The 13,818-nt window shown below is 41.0% G+C and overlaps 1 protein-coding gene across 1 annotated transcript in view; it reads left to right on the forward strand.

The window, feature by feature from the left end:
• The first annotated feature begins 841 nt into the window (after positions 1-841).
• Positions 842-13,818, forward strand: part of LOC6901200 (dipeptidyl aminopeptidase-like protein 6) — a 110,157-nt gene continuing 97,180 nt past the window's right edge. Inside the window, exon 1 of the mRNA XM_033382259.1 lies at positions 842-1,214. The gene's annotated coding sequence lies outside the window, so the exon portion shown is untranslated. The remainder of the gene's footprint in view (positions 1,215-13,818) is intronic.

The raw sequence follows: 13,818 nt of genomic DNA on the forward strand, positions 1-13,818 counted from the left end.
AAAAAATACAACAAAAAAAAAACAAACCAAACAAATCCAAAGAATGCGTGAATAATTTTCGACAGGACTGTGCCAAGGAGTGGCAAAATTCTATTTTGCAAATTGTAGGATGTAGGGTGGCGCTCTCCGTAAGCGAGATTCCAGTCTGACGTCATTATTATATGACTCTCTGGGGGGAAACCAAGTCTTAATTCAACAGATGAGCATCTTTTCTACGAAATTCGAATCAATTTGGGACCCTATAGGAGAAACACACCCTACATCAGGGCTTTCATCTATATAGGGTTTTTTTTTTTCTTCTTTACATTGCAGCATATGGAATTATTATCATCTGACTGCACGTGGAAAATGATGTTATTTCAAATTTGGGCGCTCTGATATATGCATAGGTTGTGGTTTTTGTAGTACTCAAATGTTCCACCGAACTCCTGCATCACCCTGCGCTCATTGGTACGCTTGCCAATGCACCGGTAAAGCACAGAGAGCGGAAGAGAGCAGCTGTGAGCACTAGCTCGCTCTCGCTCTGAAGCCGGCATTTGGCTCGCGGCAAAGTGTGCAGCGAGAGGGAGCTTTTCCATTACCCAGCAGACAAATTTTGCAGCGGCAGCGAATTCGCCAGTGAATCCAACGAAATGAATCGGCTCCCTCGAAAGAGGGGGATGACACGACACGACACGACCACGACCACGGCACGACATCCACATTGTTGCTCGTGTGCTGGCGCCTCTCTCTGCCTCTGTTGCTGCCTGCTGCTGTGGCGCCTCTTCCATGCGTGTGTGTCGGTTGTTTTTCTTTTTTTTTTGTTCAGCTCCTCTTATTTTTTGCGTTGGCATCCAGAGGACGATGAATGCCACAAGTAGCAGCCAACAGTTCAGCATTGACAACGCCAGCGTTCGCTTGCCAACGGAGCAAGCAGCGCACCACACAACAGGACCAAAGAGCACCCGAACGGACCAACAAGAGCGAAATCGCAATACGAAAAATACCCGCCATAACGGTAGACGTGATTTCAAATCGCCCCGTGTGTAACGGTTAAAATATGTTAACTTTTTGCTCTGGTTTTTTCTCATGTGATCTTTTGTGACGTCTCCGTAGGACGTGTGTTAGTTAAAAACTAAAGTTTTGGTTAAAACATTTGTAACTCAACAAAACCAACGACTAGTGAAATTAGAACGAAAACTGCGGTGAATAGAGAGATCTCTCCCCCCGGAAAGGTGAGTAGCTGTGTGCCTAGAAGAAAACGTGGAGCGATGTTAGAGCGAGGCGAGTGTAGTGTTAAAGCCTATACTCTAGAGCCTACAGCTTATAAGATAGAGCGAGAGGAGTATGGTGTTTTTTAGTCCAAGAATGTATAAGATAGAGGGAGAGGTCTATAGTGTTGTAAGTATTAAATCATTAAGATTAGAGCATGAGAGGCGTAGTATAAATATAGTATACGAGTATTAGAAGCGCGCAGATATTTCTGAGAGACTTATAATCAGATAAAGGGAATGTTACATTACAATTGCTTAGAATGTGATGAGCCTTGATAGATAATGAACCCTACACCTACTGGGACGAATCATTGGACAAGAAATGCAATATGTAATATAACTCTAATTATAGCAAGAGTCGAGTCTTGGACTAATCCTCAAGAAGGAGCAGAGCAGAGCCCATGTGGATTGGAGGGAGAGGCAGCATAATGTTGTTTTTGATCGGCTTGAAGATGTAAACAGAATACAATTAACATTTACCTGCTAGCTAAATTCCCTAAAGGATTTATTTACATAATTAAAACATGTGCATTCCCATAGGGAAATGCAAATTTTTACCACAAGGAGAGGAGAGTATTCATACAACATGTGGGCCTGTCACGGGACTCTACTTTAGGTATTTTGGGGAGTAAACTAGGTTACTAGAATGGTTCTTTTGGTTCTAAATGCAATTCAATTAAGAAACATAAAGCTTTGGAGATGGAAACTATATTCATTAAATCCTTGTTCAACATGTCTTTCATCTTCTTTAATTAAATTAAAGCAGAAATGTGGCATTCGTTTTTTTTTTGTGCGGTTTCAGCGAATTGAATTTCCATGTTCGCACGTTTTTGTGCGTTTAATTTGGTTTTTCAATTTGTAAAACAGTCAAAAGCAGGCAGCCAGCAAAGAAACTAAAATACTATAAGCAAAAAGAAAATTTTCCTTATTTTCCAAAGTGTGGAGTGTGGGGGAAACTAAACTAAATTGTTCACCCGCTGCATTCTTCTTTTTTTTTTGTCGCAGCACTTTGGGGCAAGCAATCTTAGAAACGAATCAACTGAGGGAGAGACAGAGAGACAGAGAGAGAGAGACAGAGAGAGAGAAATGTTTTAAATGCTAAATATGCAAATAGTACTTATATATGTATATGTATTTATTGTACATAGATATATCTAGTACTATTCACTTACTCTTCTGCCAACTCTGTTGCACTCTTGAATGCTGTTTGCTGTCTGCTCCAGCCATCATCTGTCATTGATTTATCATGCCCTAACCAGAGGGTATTCTGGTATTTTCTGCTGGCAAGAGGAATGTAATTGTAATTGTAATTTGGACACACTCTCAGGATCTACCCTACCCTCTAATTCTCTTTGTTACACCTCGTTTCCTTTTCTCAGAAAATACTCATGCGTTCTTTAATCTTTGATCCTAAAGAAAGACCTTCATCTTTCGTAGATCATGTTCAAATGATCGCTGTTCTCTTTTAAAGAATCTATATTTTGTGTATCAATTAGGAAGATACTCTTTATAAAGTTCAGTGTTATACAAAATTCGACTAAGTATGTGTATTAATTAAGTGCCTCGATAAAAAATTGATGAAACCAATTATCACCAGATAATAATACCAAAAACTTCACAATAAGAGACCATATAATGCTTTTAAAGCTAAATTGGGAGATATATCATAGATCTCTAGATCTATTATCAGAAATATTCTCTCTGCAAGGGTATTTCCCAAAGTCTTTGAAATTTTTTTTATTTTTCTAATGTTTTCTCTTTCATTTCTTTCCCTTGTTCTTGCGGTTTTTGCTTCCTCCTTCGTTTCCGCGCCCCATCTGTAAACTAATTAGTGAGGAGGCATGGAGGACTTCAAGGACCTCCTCTTACGCCCCGCTCCATCAAACATCCTTCAAGTGATTTGTCGCTGCTTTTATTTATTTTTTATGTTGTTTGATTTTTATGCATTTCTGGCTCTCTTCAATGGTACTATTTTTGGCACTAAAAATTGTCGCCCGCCAAAAATGTTGTGGAATGCTTTTAAGGCAGTCGGTAATGGGGATATGGGATGGGATGCGATGCGAGTGGAGGGGGGGCGGTGGGACTGGGACTGTGGATTGTTGGGGCATATTGACAATGGTGCTGCATTCTGGTGCGGAATGCCAAGAGTCGAGAGAGCGAGAGCGAGAGTCAAGCCCCATAAATTTGACGCCGTCAAGTCCTTTGGCATCCAGAGCAAACAAAATGCGTCCAAAGGACCACCAAATGGGTGGCAAAAGGGGACCCTGTCGAAACGCAAAGGGATTGGGGCAGAGGTCCTCGCTGATGCGGTCATTGGAGTGCCAGCAAGAGGAATGTGCATGCAGCGAACAAACAAAAAAGCAAAAAAGGAAGAAATGATTATTATTATTATTAATCTTTTGTTATTATTTTTCGCACTCGCCTTCCCCCTCTTTGAATTATTTAAGACATTTATTCGCTCTCTGGCAAGGAGCAAGAATAATATTATTTGAGTAAATAAATGTTTAAAATGTGGCTGAAATTTCTTTAAAAATTTCTTTGAAAAGCTGATTTTCCAATGGGATTAAAGGCAAAGGAGATACCTTTAAAAGAGAGACATCCAAAGATGTAAAGGAATGGAGAAGAGGGATACTTCTACAGAAGATAATTCTAAGGGATATACTTCTGCGGAGGATACTTGTAAAGATTAAATAGTTACCAAGGGTGGTACTTATAGAAAAGATAGCTCTAAAGCTTCTCAAAATGCTTAAACAGAAGATAGCTCCAATGAAGATAGATCCTGGTAAAGGAGATACTTCCAAAGGAGAAGCTTTCACAGAAGTTAACCCTAGAAGAGATAATTCTGCAAAAAACACTGGAAACACTTCCACAAAAGATATGTTCACAATTGATTTGTGTACACTGTACGAATAGCCCATAAGCGAACGGATACATTCGTTTCATTCTCATGAGCGATTCGGGACTTTTCCGAAGCTTACGAATTCTCCTCGGAGCTCTTCATCCCATCCCCAACCCTACCCTCACTTCCTTGGCTTTTCTCAGCCCTCTCTTCCTTTTGTTTATGATTTATATTAGTTACCCGTACTGGTTACTCGCACTTTAGCACCAAATCAATTTCATTGAAAAGCCCAGAGCCCGACCGCAGAGCCAACCTCAGTTTCTAATTGGTCCCAACAATTTTGCTGACCTTGGATGGGCACGCTTTAGACCAGATTTTCCTGGCTTTTCCCCTTGGATATTCATGGCTTTCCCCTTAGATTTGCCCGCTCTACTGCGGTTCCTATTCAAATTATGTGCATGTATTTCATTTTCGTTTTCATTTGCGACTTTTGGCTTTGGGATTTTTGTTTCTTGGTTTCTTGGCTTCGGGATGCGAGGAGGATTTGTTGGGGCTGTTGGGGGGTTCGTTCTCTTTACGACCCAACCATTTGGCAGCATTGCGGTCAAGATTGAGGAATATTTGGACCCCCAGCATTGGCGTGCTTGACAAACATTTTCGTTTTCGTTTTCGTTTTCATTTTCATTTTGGTGATTTTCGTATTATTTCGTTCTTGTTTCGGCAACTGCACTCAATTTTATTACCACTCGCAATTCATTTAGTTCCTCCATTTATCCCTCCTAGCCATCTCGCCTTTTTTGCGTATAGCCAAAGTTTCAATGGGCCTATGGGCCCCCATTGCTGTTATAATTTCATTTGCTGGACTCTGGTTACATTTACATTTTTATTTCCTCTCGGACGCCTACGACAAAGAAAAAAAAACCACATCGCGTTTTCCCTCCTCTTGTTTTATGACTTTGGCCTAATGTTTTCGGGGTCCCCGATTTTGAATAAGGGGAGTGTCTCGGGGAAAAGTGGCTCCCCCACTTGAGGCCCCATTTCCCCCCGCTTTGCCCTCCCCTGCCCTGCCCTGGGTGTCCGCGTGACATTTATACGAATTGCATTTATCATCTGGGAATTCCAGGGAGTAGAAATTTTCCCTGTACATTCTACCAGGCGACATATTTTGCATCTGACAACAAAAAGTTGGTGGCCTAAAGGTTCTTCTGAGGGCTTAAGGATACCCATTAATCAGGGGAAGAACATCAGGAAAGGCTTCGTTTGGATATGCCCAAATTTGATCTGTATGGAAATCACAGGACATCTCCTCTAGCCTGTAAAAACCATCAAAGTCTTTTCTATTCCGCGGTAATATTTATCCGATAGGAATGCTTTTTGTGAGTCATGAGTGCACCATTGTGTGAAATCATCATCACATCTTTAGTACAGTGTTTACCAAATCACTTAGATTTGCTTCGTATTGATCTCCTCAATCTTTACTGATCCCTGAAATCTTTAACCCTTCCCTCTGCCTTGGGTCCGATATGCCTTTTTTGCCCAAACACTAAAAGACCGAAGAAAACACCAATCGTCAGCAAACTAAATTTGAGACTTTGGCTGTACTTCAAGGATTTTCGCTTTGTCCAGAGCTCTGGGCTTTCCCCCAGACCCAGTGGCGTTTTTCCGTGTGTTTTATGAGGGTTTATCCCAGCTTTTCCTCTGCATTCACTCAACATACTCCGGCAGCAGCAACGAAAGTGTGGAAAAATCAGGAAACATGGCCCTGAAATCGTAAACATTTGCTTCTGATTTTTCTTCTTTTCTTTTCCTTTTTTTTTGTTATTTTTATTTTTTTGGGTGTGTTTCACTTTTATGTGTGACTTTTCTTTTTATAGGCAGTGGCTACAGATGTTGCTTAGGAGCAGTGAATGTCATGGGGATACGAGTTTTTTCTATCAAGTGTTTGCGATTAATGGAAATGAACTGTTAACGGTTTCGATAGGGACAAGGGAATCTACATATAAAGCATAAATATATGACATGTTTGGGACTCAATGACCGGGAGAGGGTTGAAAAAGTGTTGCAATAACTTTTGATGTATGGAAGATGTAGTAGTAGTAGTTTTGGTACAAACAAATAACATAATATTCTATCCCAAACTATTCATAAATATATATTACAATGATAATACAACACACTCTTAAAAATCTTCGGTAACTATTTGCCTCCTATATGCCTCGTATCGGCAGCTGTTGAACCAAAGCAGGTCTCCTCGAGCTTTGATAATCCTTTTTATGGTGGTCTGGTTTGCATGGGGATAGCAAAAGCCATTCCAAACTTAATAGTCCAGTCGTCTATAAACCCACCAACTGCTTGACCTAACCATGTTGATCTGTCGTTCCTGGATGTTCCTTTTAAGAATGTTGAGTAATTTGCAGCACGTGCTGCTCTAACAAATTGTGTTCCATTCCGTGTGTTGCATTACGATCGAGAGTGAGACTACAGCTTTGAGGCAGCACCGCTTTAAGTCTTAAAAACCAATCTAAATCTGTTCCCATCATATGGCGTGCCAGGATACACATATGTAGATACTTCGTACTCATAGAGAACTCGCGATATATATTTTAAGTGAAGATTTAAACTGTCTATGTGTCCCTGCATCAATCGCCAAGATGTAGTTGGGTGTATAGTCACCTCTTAAAATGTCTCACCTCCATACACTTGTGCACCGTAACGAAGAATAGCTCTACTTATAACTTTGAATATGTTCTATTTAGAGCTGAGTCTTGCAGTTCGTCCATTCACACTGAGTTTTTTCTTGTCTTGGCTCCGTTTTCTTTGGCTGCAACGTGTTCTTTGAAGCTCATAGTGGACGTTAAGAGAACTCCAAGGTATTACAATTACGTGGCGACCTTCACAGGCACTCCTTGGAAGAACCCTTTTTCGCATGCTGTTAGTCTCCCTTCACTCCGGAACACCATTATTTCTAAATTGGCCTAATTAACTTCCATTCCCCATAGAGTACAATAACTTGCCAGTCACCGGATCATCACTTGTAATGCCTTTGGTCTGTCCGCTAGAATGTCTGTGTCATCGGCATATAGGAGAACTCTTACGTTAGTTTAGTCCTACTTCCAGATGGTCGTGTGGATCGTCCAAGTAAAGCGCAAAGAGTAGCGGCGACAGGAGACATCCCTGTTTGACGCCGAAACACCATCACCTCCACACCGAGCTCCATGTATTGTCATACACATTTCTGACCATTGCGACCAGTTTCGCTGACAATCTTAGACGCTGAAGTTTGTATATTTGGCAGCTTAAAAATCTACAAAATAATCGCTTCTGAACTATGCTTTTCTACCCATGATGTTGGCCTGATGTTCAGAATACTCATTAGTATTTTTGACTCACAATTTATGAAGAAAATGCCCCTATATTTTGTCCTCCATTTCTGATTCCTTTCTTGAACATTTTGAAGATAATATTTTCACAAAAGTGTCTTCGAAGTTTTCCTTTGCAAGATATCCGCTTTGATAATTCTTTGGACTACTTTGATAGCTGCATCGATATCTATTTTTTTTTTTGATTCCTTAGATAATTACTTGGATATCTGCTCCGTGAATTGTTTCGATAATTGCTTAGATTATTTCCGATATCTGCTCCGATTATATATCAGATGCTTCTATATTCGCATACACTTCGATAACTCCCTTTGATATTGTCTTCGATATCTCGCCTAATAATTGCATCGATAATTAAATCATTGCTTCGATATATGCTACGATATCTATACACACACACACACACACATATGTATGTATGTACTTCTATATCTGCTTCGATAATTGCTTGCGATTCATAAAACACTTTTCAACATTTTCTAAACAAAATATTGGAAAATTGTTTTATATCTGATTGCGGCTCTCGGCCCTCTGCCGCACTCATGTGATTCACACTTTTCCGAGCATTTCCCACAGCGCGATGCCTCCACAAGCGACCTAACCACCCCTCCAGGGCTCCGTCGCGACGTGTCGTGGGGTCTGTGGGTTTTGTGGGTCTTGCGGGTTCTGTGGCTCTCGCTGCTGATGTTTCGCATGTCATTGTCGTAAGTTGGCATATGTCACCAAGGTGTTGTATGAATGTACACACACATATGCATATATATTTTATATATGTATATTTTTGAAAAGGGAAAAAATAAAATAAAAAGAAAGGAAACCGCACACACACGCACATATTTTTCACATTAAGGTTTATGTATGTGCAAAAAACAACTCGGGACATTTATGTTTTCGCCTTTGTATATGCATTTTCCTATACTCTTCTTATGGAGGGTAGTGCCACTACTCTATTTGGAGGGTTTCAAAATCGCGAGGAGTACATCTATTGTGCAATAGGAAAAGAAATGCTTCTGTTCCATTCCATGACATTCCACTCCCATGTGTTTCATTCGAATGATGTTGATAAGCGGTACAAATTTCCCATAAGCGGACGACGAATCCGAACTAGGGCATTACCAGCGTCGACACATAACACTTATACGAGTATCCAGAAAATTTCGTTTTGTTACTGTGGCATTGAGATTTGCGAAAGATTTGCGTGAATGAGAGACTGGGAAAAGAGTTTACTGTTGGTCGGGAAAGACACTTTAGTAGCCAGTTTTTCCACCTATCCCTTTTCCGTTTTCCCTTTCAACAGACTGCGAGTAAATTTATGCTAATAACCAAATCAGAAAATCCTTAAATTGTCATTAGCTAAGCCATTTTGTTGGCAAGTCCGTGGAGATTTTGTCGCTGTTTTTACGCCTCTGTTTTTTGGACTCGTTGATGGTTTTGGCAAAGCTTCTCCTCTTAGGTATATTCCTCTGCCCTTTTCCCGCTCTCTTCCCACTCTTTTCAGCTCTCCCTTTTGGAATTGTTTTGGCCCCGTTTTTAATGGTCTTTGTTTTGGGTTGAAGGGATTTTGCGACCTGGTCCAAATGGCCAAAATTACACGCAGCATAGGCTTTTAGCGTGGTCACGACTAATTCCTGTTTTTTTTTCCTCTTAAGTTCGGTGGTATGCCGCCCCAAAATGTTGCAATTTGTGTATTTGCATTCGCCAGAAAAGGGTGCTTCGTACCGTTTTCTACCATTTTTGAATGAAAATTGAGCTCATTTGTCCAGCATTCGTTTGTTTTTCTTTTCATGCGTCCATTCCTTGCTTTTGCTGGGCCCCCACGTTCTCGATCGAAGAGTTCGAGTACTGTAGTTCGGGTTTCCATTGAAAGGCTGAAGTTTGAGTCAAAAAGCAAGTAGAATCACTGTTGTTGATATACCGACTTTGGAGTACCCATTTTGTATGCATGTACATACGTATATTGGTTGAAAATAATATATATATATATTTTTTTTTGATTAATTTATTCCATTCCACATAGAATTATACTTCGATTGAAGTTCTTAATTAAAATTTACATTCCACATGATCCACAGATTCTACATCTACACATCTACATAGAATTCTACTTGGATACATGCAATACATTGCATTGATTACATTCTACATGATCGGAATCCACACTTTAGACCTCTCTCTCCCACAGTACAAAACTGTGCCGTTGCCTGCGTAAAAACCAGATTGCTGAAAAAGAAGAATGGTGCATAAATCAGATTAATGTTTGAGCATGGAGTGGATAAATATGTACATACTCGTACATATAATATTGTCCTGCGGTTTTTTTTTTTAGAAAAATTAAAGCTAACTGTGTAAGATTGTTAGCAAAAGGCAAGAGAAGCAACGAAAATATTTCAGCTCATCTCGATTTTAGAGAGCATATGCTTTTACGCTTGTCTCCTAAGTAAGTGTGTATTCTCTTCTCATCCAAGGAGGATAAACGAAATTGTTGCGGCTTAATGCTTTGTCCTTCGGTCCTCGGTCCTTGGTCCTCGGTCTTCGGTTCCTTCCACCCGTACTATGAATATACCCGTTTCCTGTGCGTCTAATGGGCACCAGAAACAAAGGAAAAAAGTGCTGCCTACTTAAGTGGGCGCTCGACGGAAGCAGATTTTCGGTTCTCTCTCTCTCTCTCTCTCTGTGTATGTTTCTCCTTTCCCAACTTCCGCTGTGGTGCATTGGCTTACGGCTGCTGTTGTTTCAGCCGCTTATCGGTTTCGGCTCTGTTGTGCATTTCCTCTTTCCGTTCTGCTGTGAATCGCTTTTCTGCTTTCCCTTCGCTTAGCACTCCCCAGACGCCCCTGACTCCTGTCCGGTCCGGTCCAGTCCGCTCTCTCTCTCGCTCTGCTCTATCTATCGCTCAACAAATTATGTGCCAATAAAGTTTTGTGTGTGCGCCCCTCAATTCTTGCCAATAAAATCCATCTTAACTTTTATGGCCCAAAGGGGCGGGGCTACTACACGCCCCCAACACACTCACGCATAGGGAGCAGCAGCAGCAACAATGAGAGCCATGGCCTTTAAAGCTTTTGCGCCCCCTTAAGCCCTTGTCAAATGTCATGTGGCTTGTGTGTGTGTGTGTGTGGGTGTCTGTTCGAGGGCTTATCGTCTCCGAATTGCAGCTAAAAGTTGCTCTCAAATTAATACAGCAATTGAGCATCCTGCATCCTCGGACAGCAGCAGCAGAATATCTTAAATATTTAGTGAACGAAATTCCCCCAAAAATTGCAAGCAAATTACATTTCAGATTTGTTCAGCAAATAAATCTTTTGCTTGAATTATTTATATGAAATGGAAAAGGAACACTTCAAATGCCTCTTGGACTGCACGTACATGATAGCTTTGATTAAATAATAATTGAATGGCAGGAAAATCCTTGAAAAATGCACAAATAAATACGAGGTATCACGCACAAAGGATATTTTCAATTAAAAGAATATTTGCATTTAGTTGGAAAGAAAATGGAAGGATAGAAACTTTGTTTTTTTGGTCATTTTATTTTCATTAGAAATCAATCGATTTTCTAAACTATTTTTTGGGAAAATAATATATTTTAAATAAAATATCATACGTACATATTTAGTATTTATATAGGAAATTTCTGAGGTTTTTCTAAAAAATAAAAATAATGTGGAATATTGAAATATCAATTGAAATGTTAGACTTTTTAGAAGTGTTCATGGTGTTGGGATTTGTAATTTAATTTAAATTCATCTTTAAGATTAGAAGACCTATCACTTTCTGCCTTAAAGAGGAGGTTTTTCGAGCTTTTCGCTGGGCAATTCGTTCGGGGTTAATATTAGAAATCTTCTGCCAATAAAGAGCTGTCCAGGAGGTTTTTAATCGCGAGCAAGCGATTATAAACTTCCATCAATCTAGTGAATCGAGTGGGTGGGGGGTTTCGGTTTCCTTCAGTTACGGAACTAAAAACTGGAATTAAAATAGTAATTGAACCCTGCACTTGCTATCAGGAGATCCCTTTTGTTTCGATAAAAAGATATATGTATGTATGTCTGTATGTGTGTGTATTGAGAAATCAAAAGAGACAAACAATTTTTATTTTGCTTTCGTTGCTGTTGCTGTTGCAATATGATATACAGCTGCAGCTGTGCGTGTGTGTGTGTGTGTGCGTGTGGGGCATGGACTTGGGCATGCATGGCACGTACGTCCATCATTGAGGGGCCGTCACTGGGCTAGGGCCGGAGCGGGGGCAGATGGATGGATGGGGTGGTTGAAAAGTTAAGCTTGGGCATTAAATTCAATGGACAGACGGGCTGGACCGCAGGCTACGTCGGTGCTTGCTACACAAAAAACTTGTCTCTGTCTCTGCCCCAAACAGAGAGAGAGAGAGAGAGAGTCCGAGTCCCTGTCCTGCCTTCTTTGCACAGCATGTGTTGTGTCCGCAATGCGCAACAGGAAACGATGCCACCAGCAGCAGCAGAGCAGTGGAGCAGTGGAGTCCTGGTCGTAGGACACAAAAGTATCCTTCAAGTGGTCTTCATCATCGGAATTGTTTTTCCTACTGTTTGGCCCTATAGTTGCCCTTGTTGAATTAATTGACCAAGTTTTGCTTTCAAACTCCGCTTCGCACTGCCCACAAATTGCACTCATCAAAAACAAGCAGCTGAAGGACAACCGAAAGAAAGGACCCCGGGGATGTGGCTACAGGTACTCTCGAACCAGGAAAAGCGAAGCAATTGAAATTTATCAGCTTTAGGTAAATTCTTTAATTAAATTTCCTAAATTCCGCCACGGAGCCGCTCTCTCTCTCTCTCTCTCTCTCTGATCGTGTTATGGAAGATGCTTTCTTTCACTTTCCCCATTTGGACCACCACTTTCCTCTGTATTTTATTTCGTTTTTCACAGCTTCTTGCAATTAAAAATGGACATAAATAAAGGCAAAGAAAAATATCTCAAGTTTTATGCTGGCTTTGAGCCATTTGGCTGTTTTTCTGCTCATTTTTTGTCTGAGTTTTTGCGCTTTTCTTCTTTAAAATAGAGTCTGGAAAATGTGTGAGAATGCTGGGAAAATTGTTTATGTTCGGTGTGTGTGCGTGCTAACGGTTTTCTAATGAGCTCGACTTATGACCGACGCCAGGAGATAACCCAAGAAAATCCCTCCCCCTCCCGCGTTCCGTCTGTCCTGCCCTTTTTCCACCGACACAGACAGGATGCATAAATTCCAAGCAATTTAAGACACACACACATAGAGAGACAGAGAGAATGAATGTGTGTGGAAACAATGGGGCACTTTTAGCCCTAACTAAGTGCTCGACTATGGCCCATGCCCCATGCCCCATGCCCCCTGTTGCCCCTATGCCCCACTGGGAATTGTTTATTCTTAAGTCTTCTAGGCCGTGTATCTTTGCCGGTGTATGTCTGTCTGTGTGTGAGTGTGTGTGTGTGTGGAGGTGCGTGGCAGATAATTATATGCCCAAGGATAAATATTCATGGATATTGTTGTTTAGTGTTTACGACGAGAGCCGAAAGCCTGTGCTGTGCTGTGCGAAGCGATGCAATTGTTCATGACATCGTCCAAGCGAACAACTTTAATGGAATGCAAAATGTGAAATGAAAAATTCAGAGAGCCAACCAAAAATAGGAGGACTCCTATCGTTAAACAGCTCTCGCTTATGGGAATCCTAGAAAACGGAGTATGAATTTCAGTTCACAAGTAGCTCCAGCTAAAAATTCACTATATTACCATCTGAGATTGGAATACATATATCTTTTATCGAGGAAGAGGAAACCCTTAAAATAAAGCTGTGATTAAATCGTTCCGAGAGAAAATCTCTGCTTAGCTCTGGGAATGGGTTTGTGGCGAGGGATCGTCGCATGTCGGATATCACCCCCAACCAAGGGCTGATGCGGCTCTCAGGAGAACTCGTCGCAACATTTTATAATGGCTATGGCACTCCTATTTAAACTTTTTACCTGGGAGGTGGGGGAGCAGAGCTGAGTGAAAATCGTAGTAAAAGCAGTAAGAGTCTAGGAGGAACACAGTGTATCTCAAAAGCATCTCTACGGGCATCCATTCCTTCTCTTCAATATCGGGGATCTCTCTCCGGCACTCTCTTATTCAAAACCGTTTCATTACCTCTAGCAGTTTCCCTGTTCACATTCCATTCCATTCCATTCCAAAGTCATTCTATTTAACCCTATAGTGCATGTTAGACGTTGCCGAATATTATTCTGTTCTTAACCCACAAGATCAACGTCTCATTTGCCACAGAGACATGCCACACGCCCCTTCTTCACATGAAAATGCCAGAAACTGTAGCGCACTTTGGAGCGCAATCCGCATTCATTGCCC

Source organism: Drosophila pseudoobscura, chromosome X (assembly GCF_009870125.1).
Source record: "Drosophila pseudoobscura strain MV-25-SWS-2005 chromosome X, UCI_Dpse_MV25, whole genome shotgun sequence".
NCBI classification, from domain to species: domain Eukaryota; kingdom Metazoa; phylum Arthropoda; class Insecta; order Diptera; family Drosophilidae; genus Drosophila; species Drosophila pseudoobscura.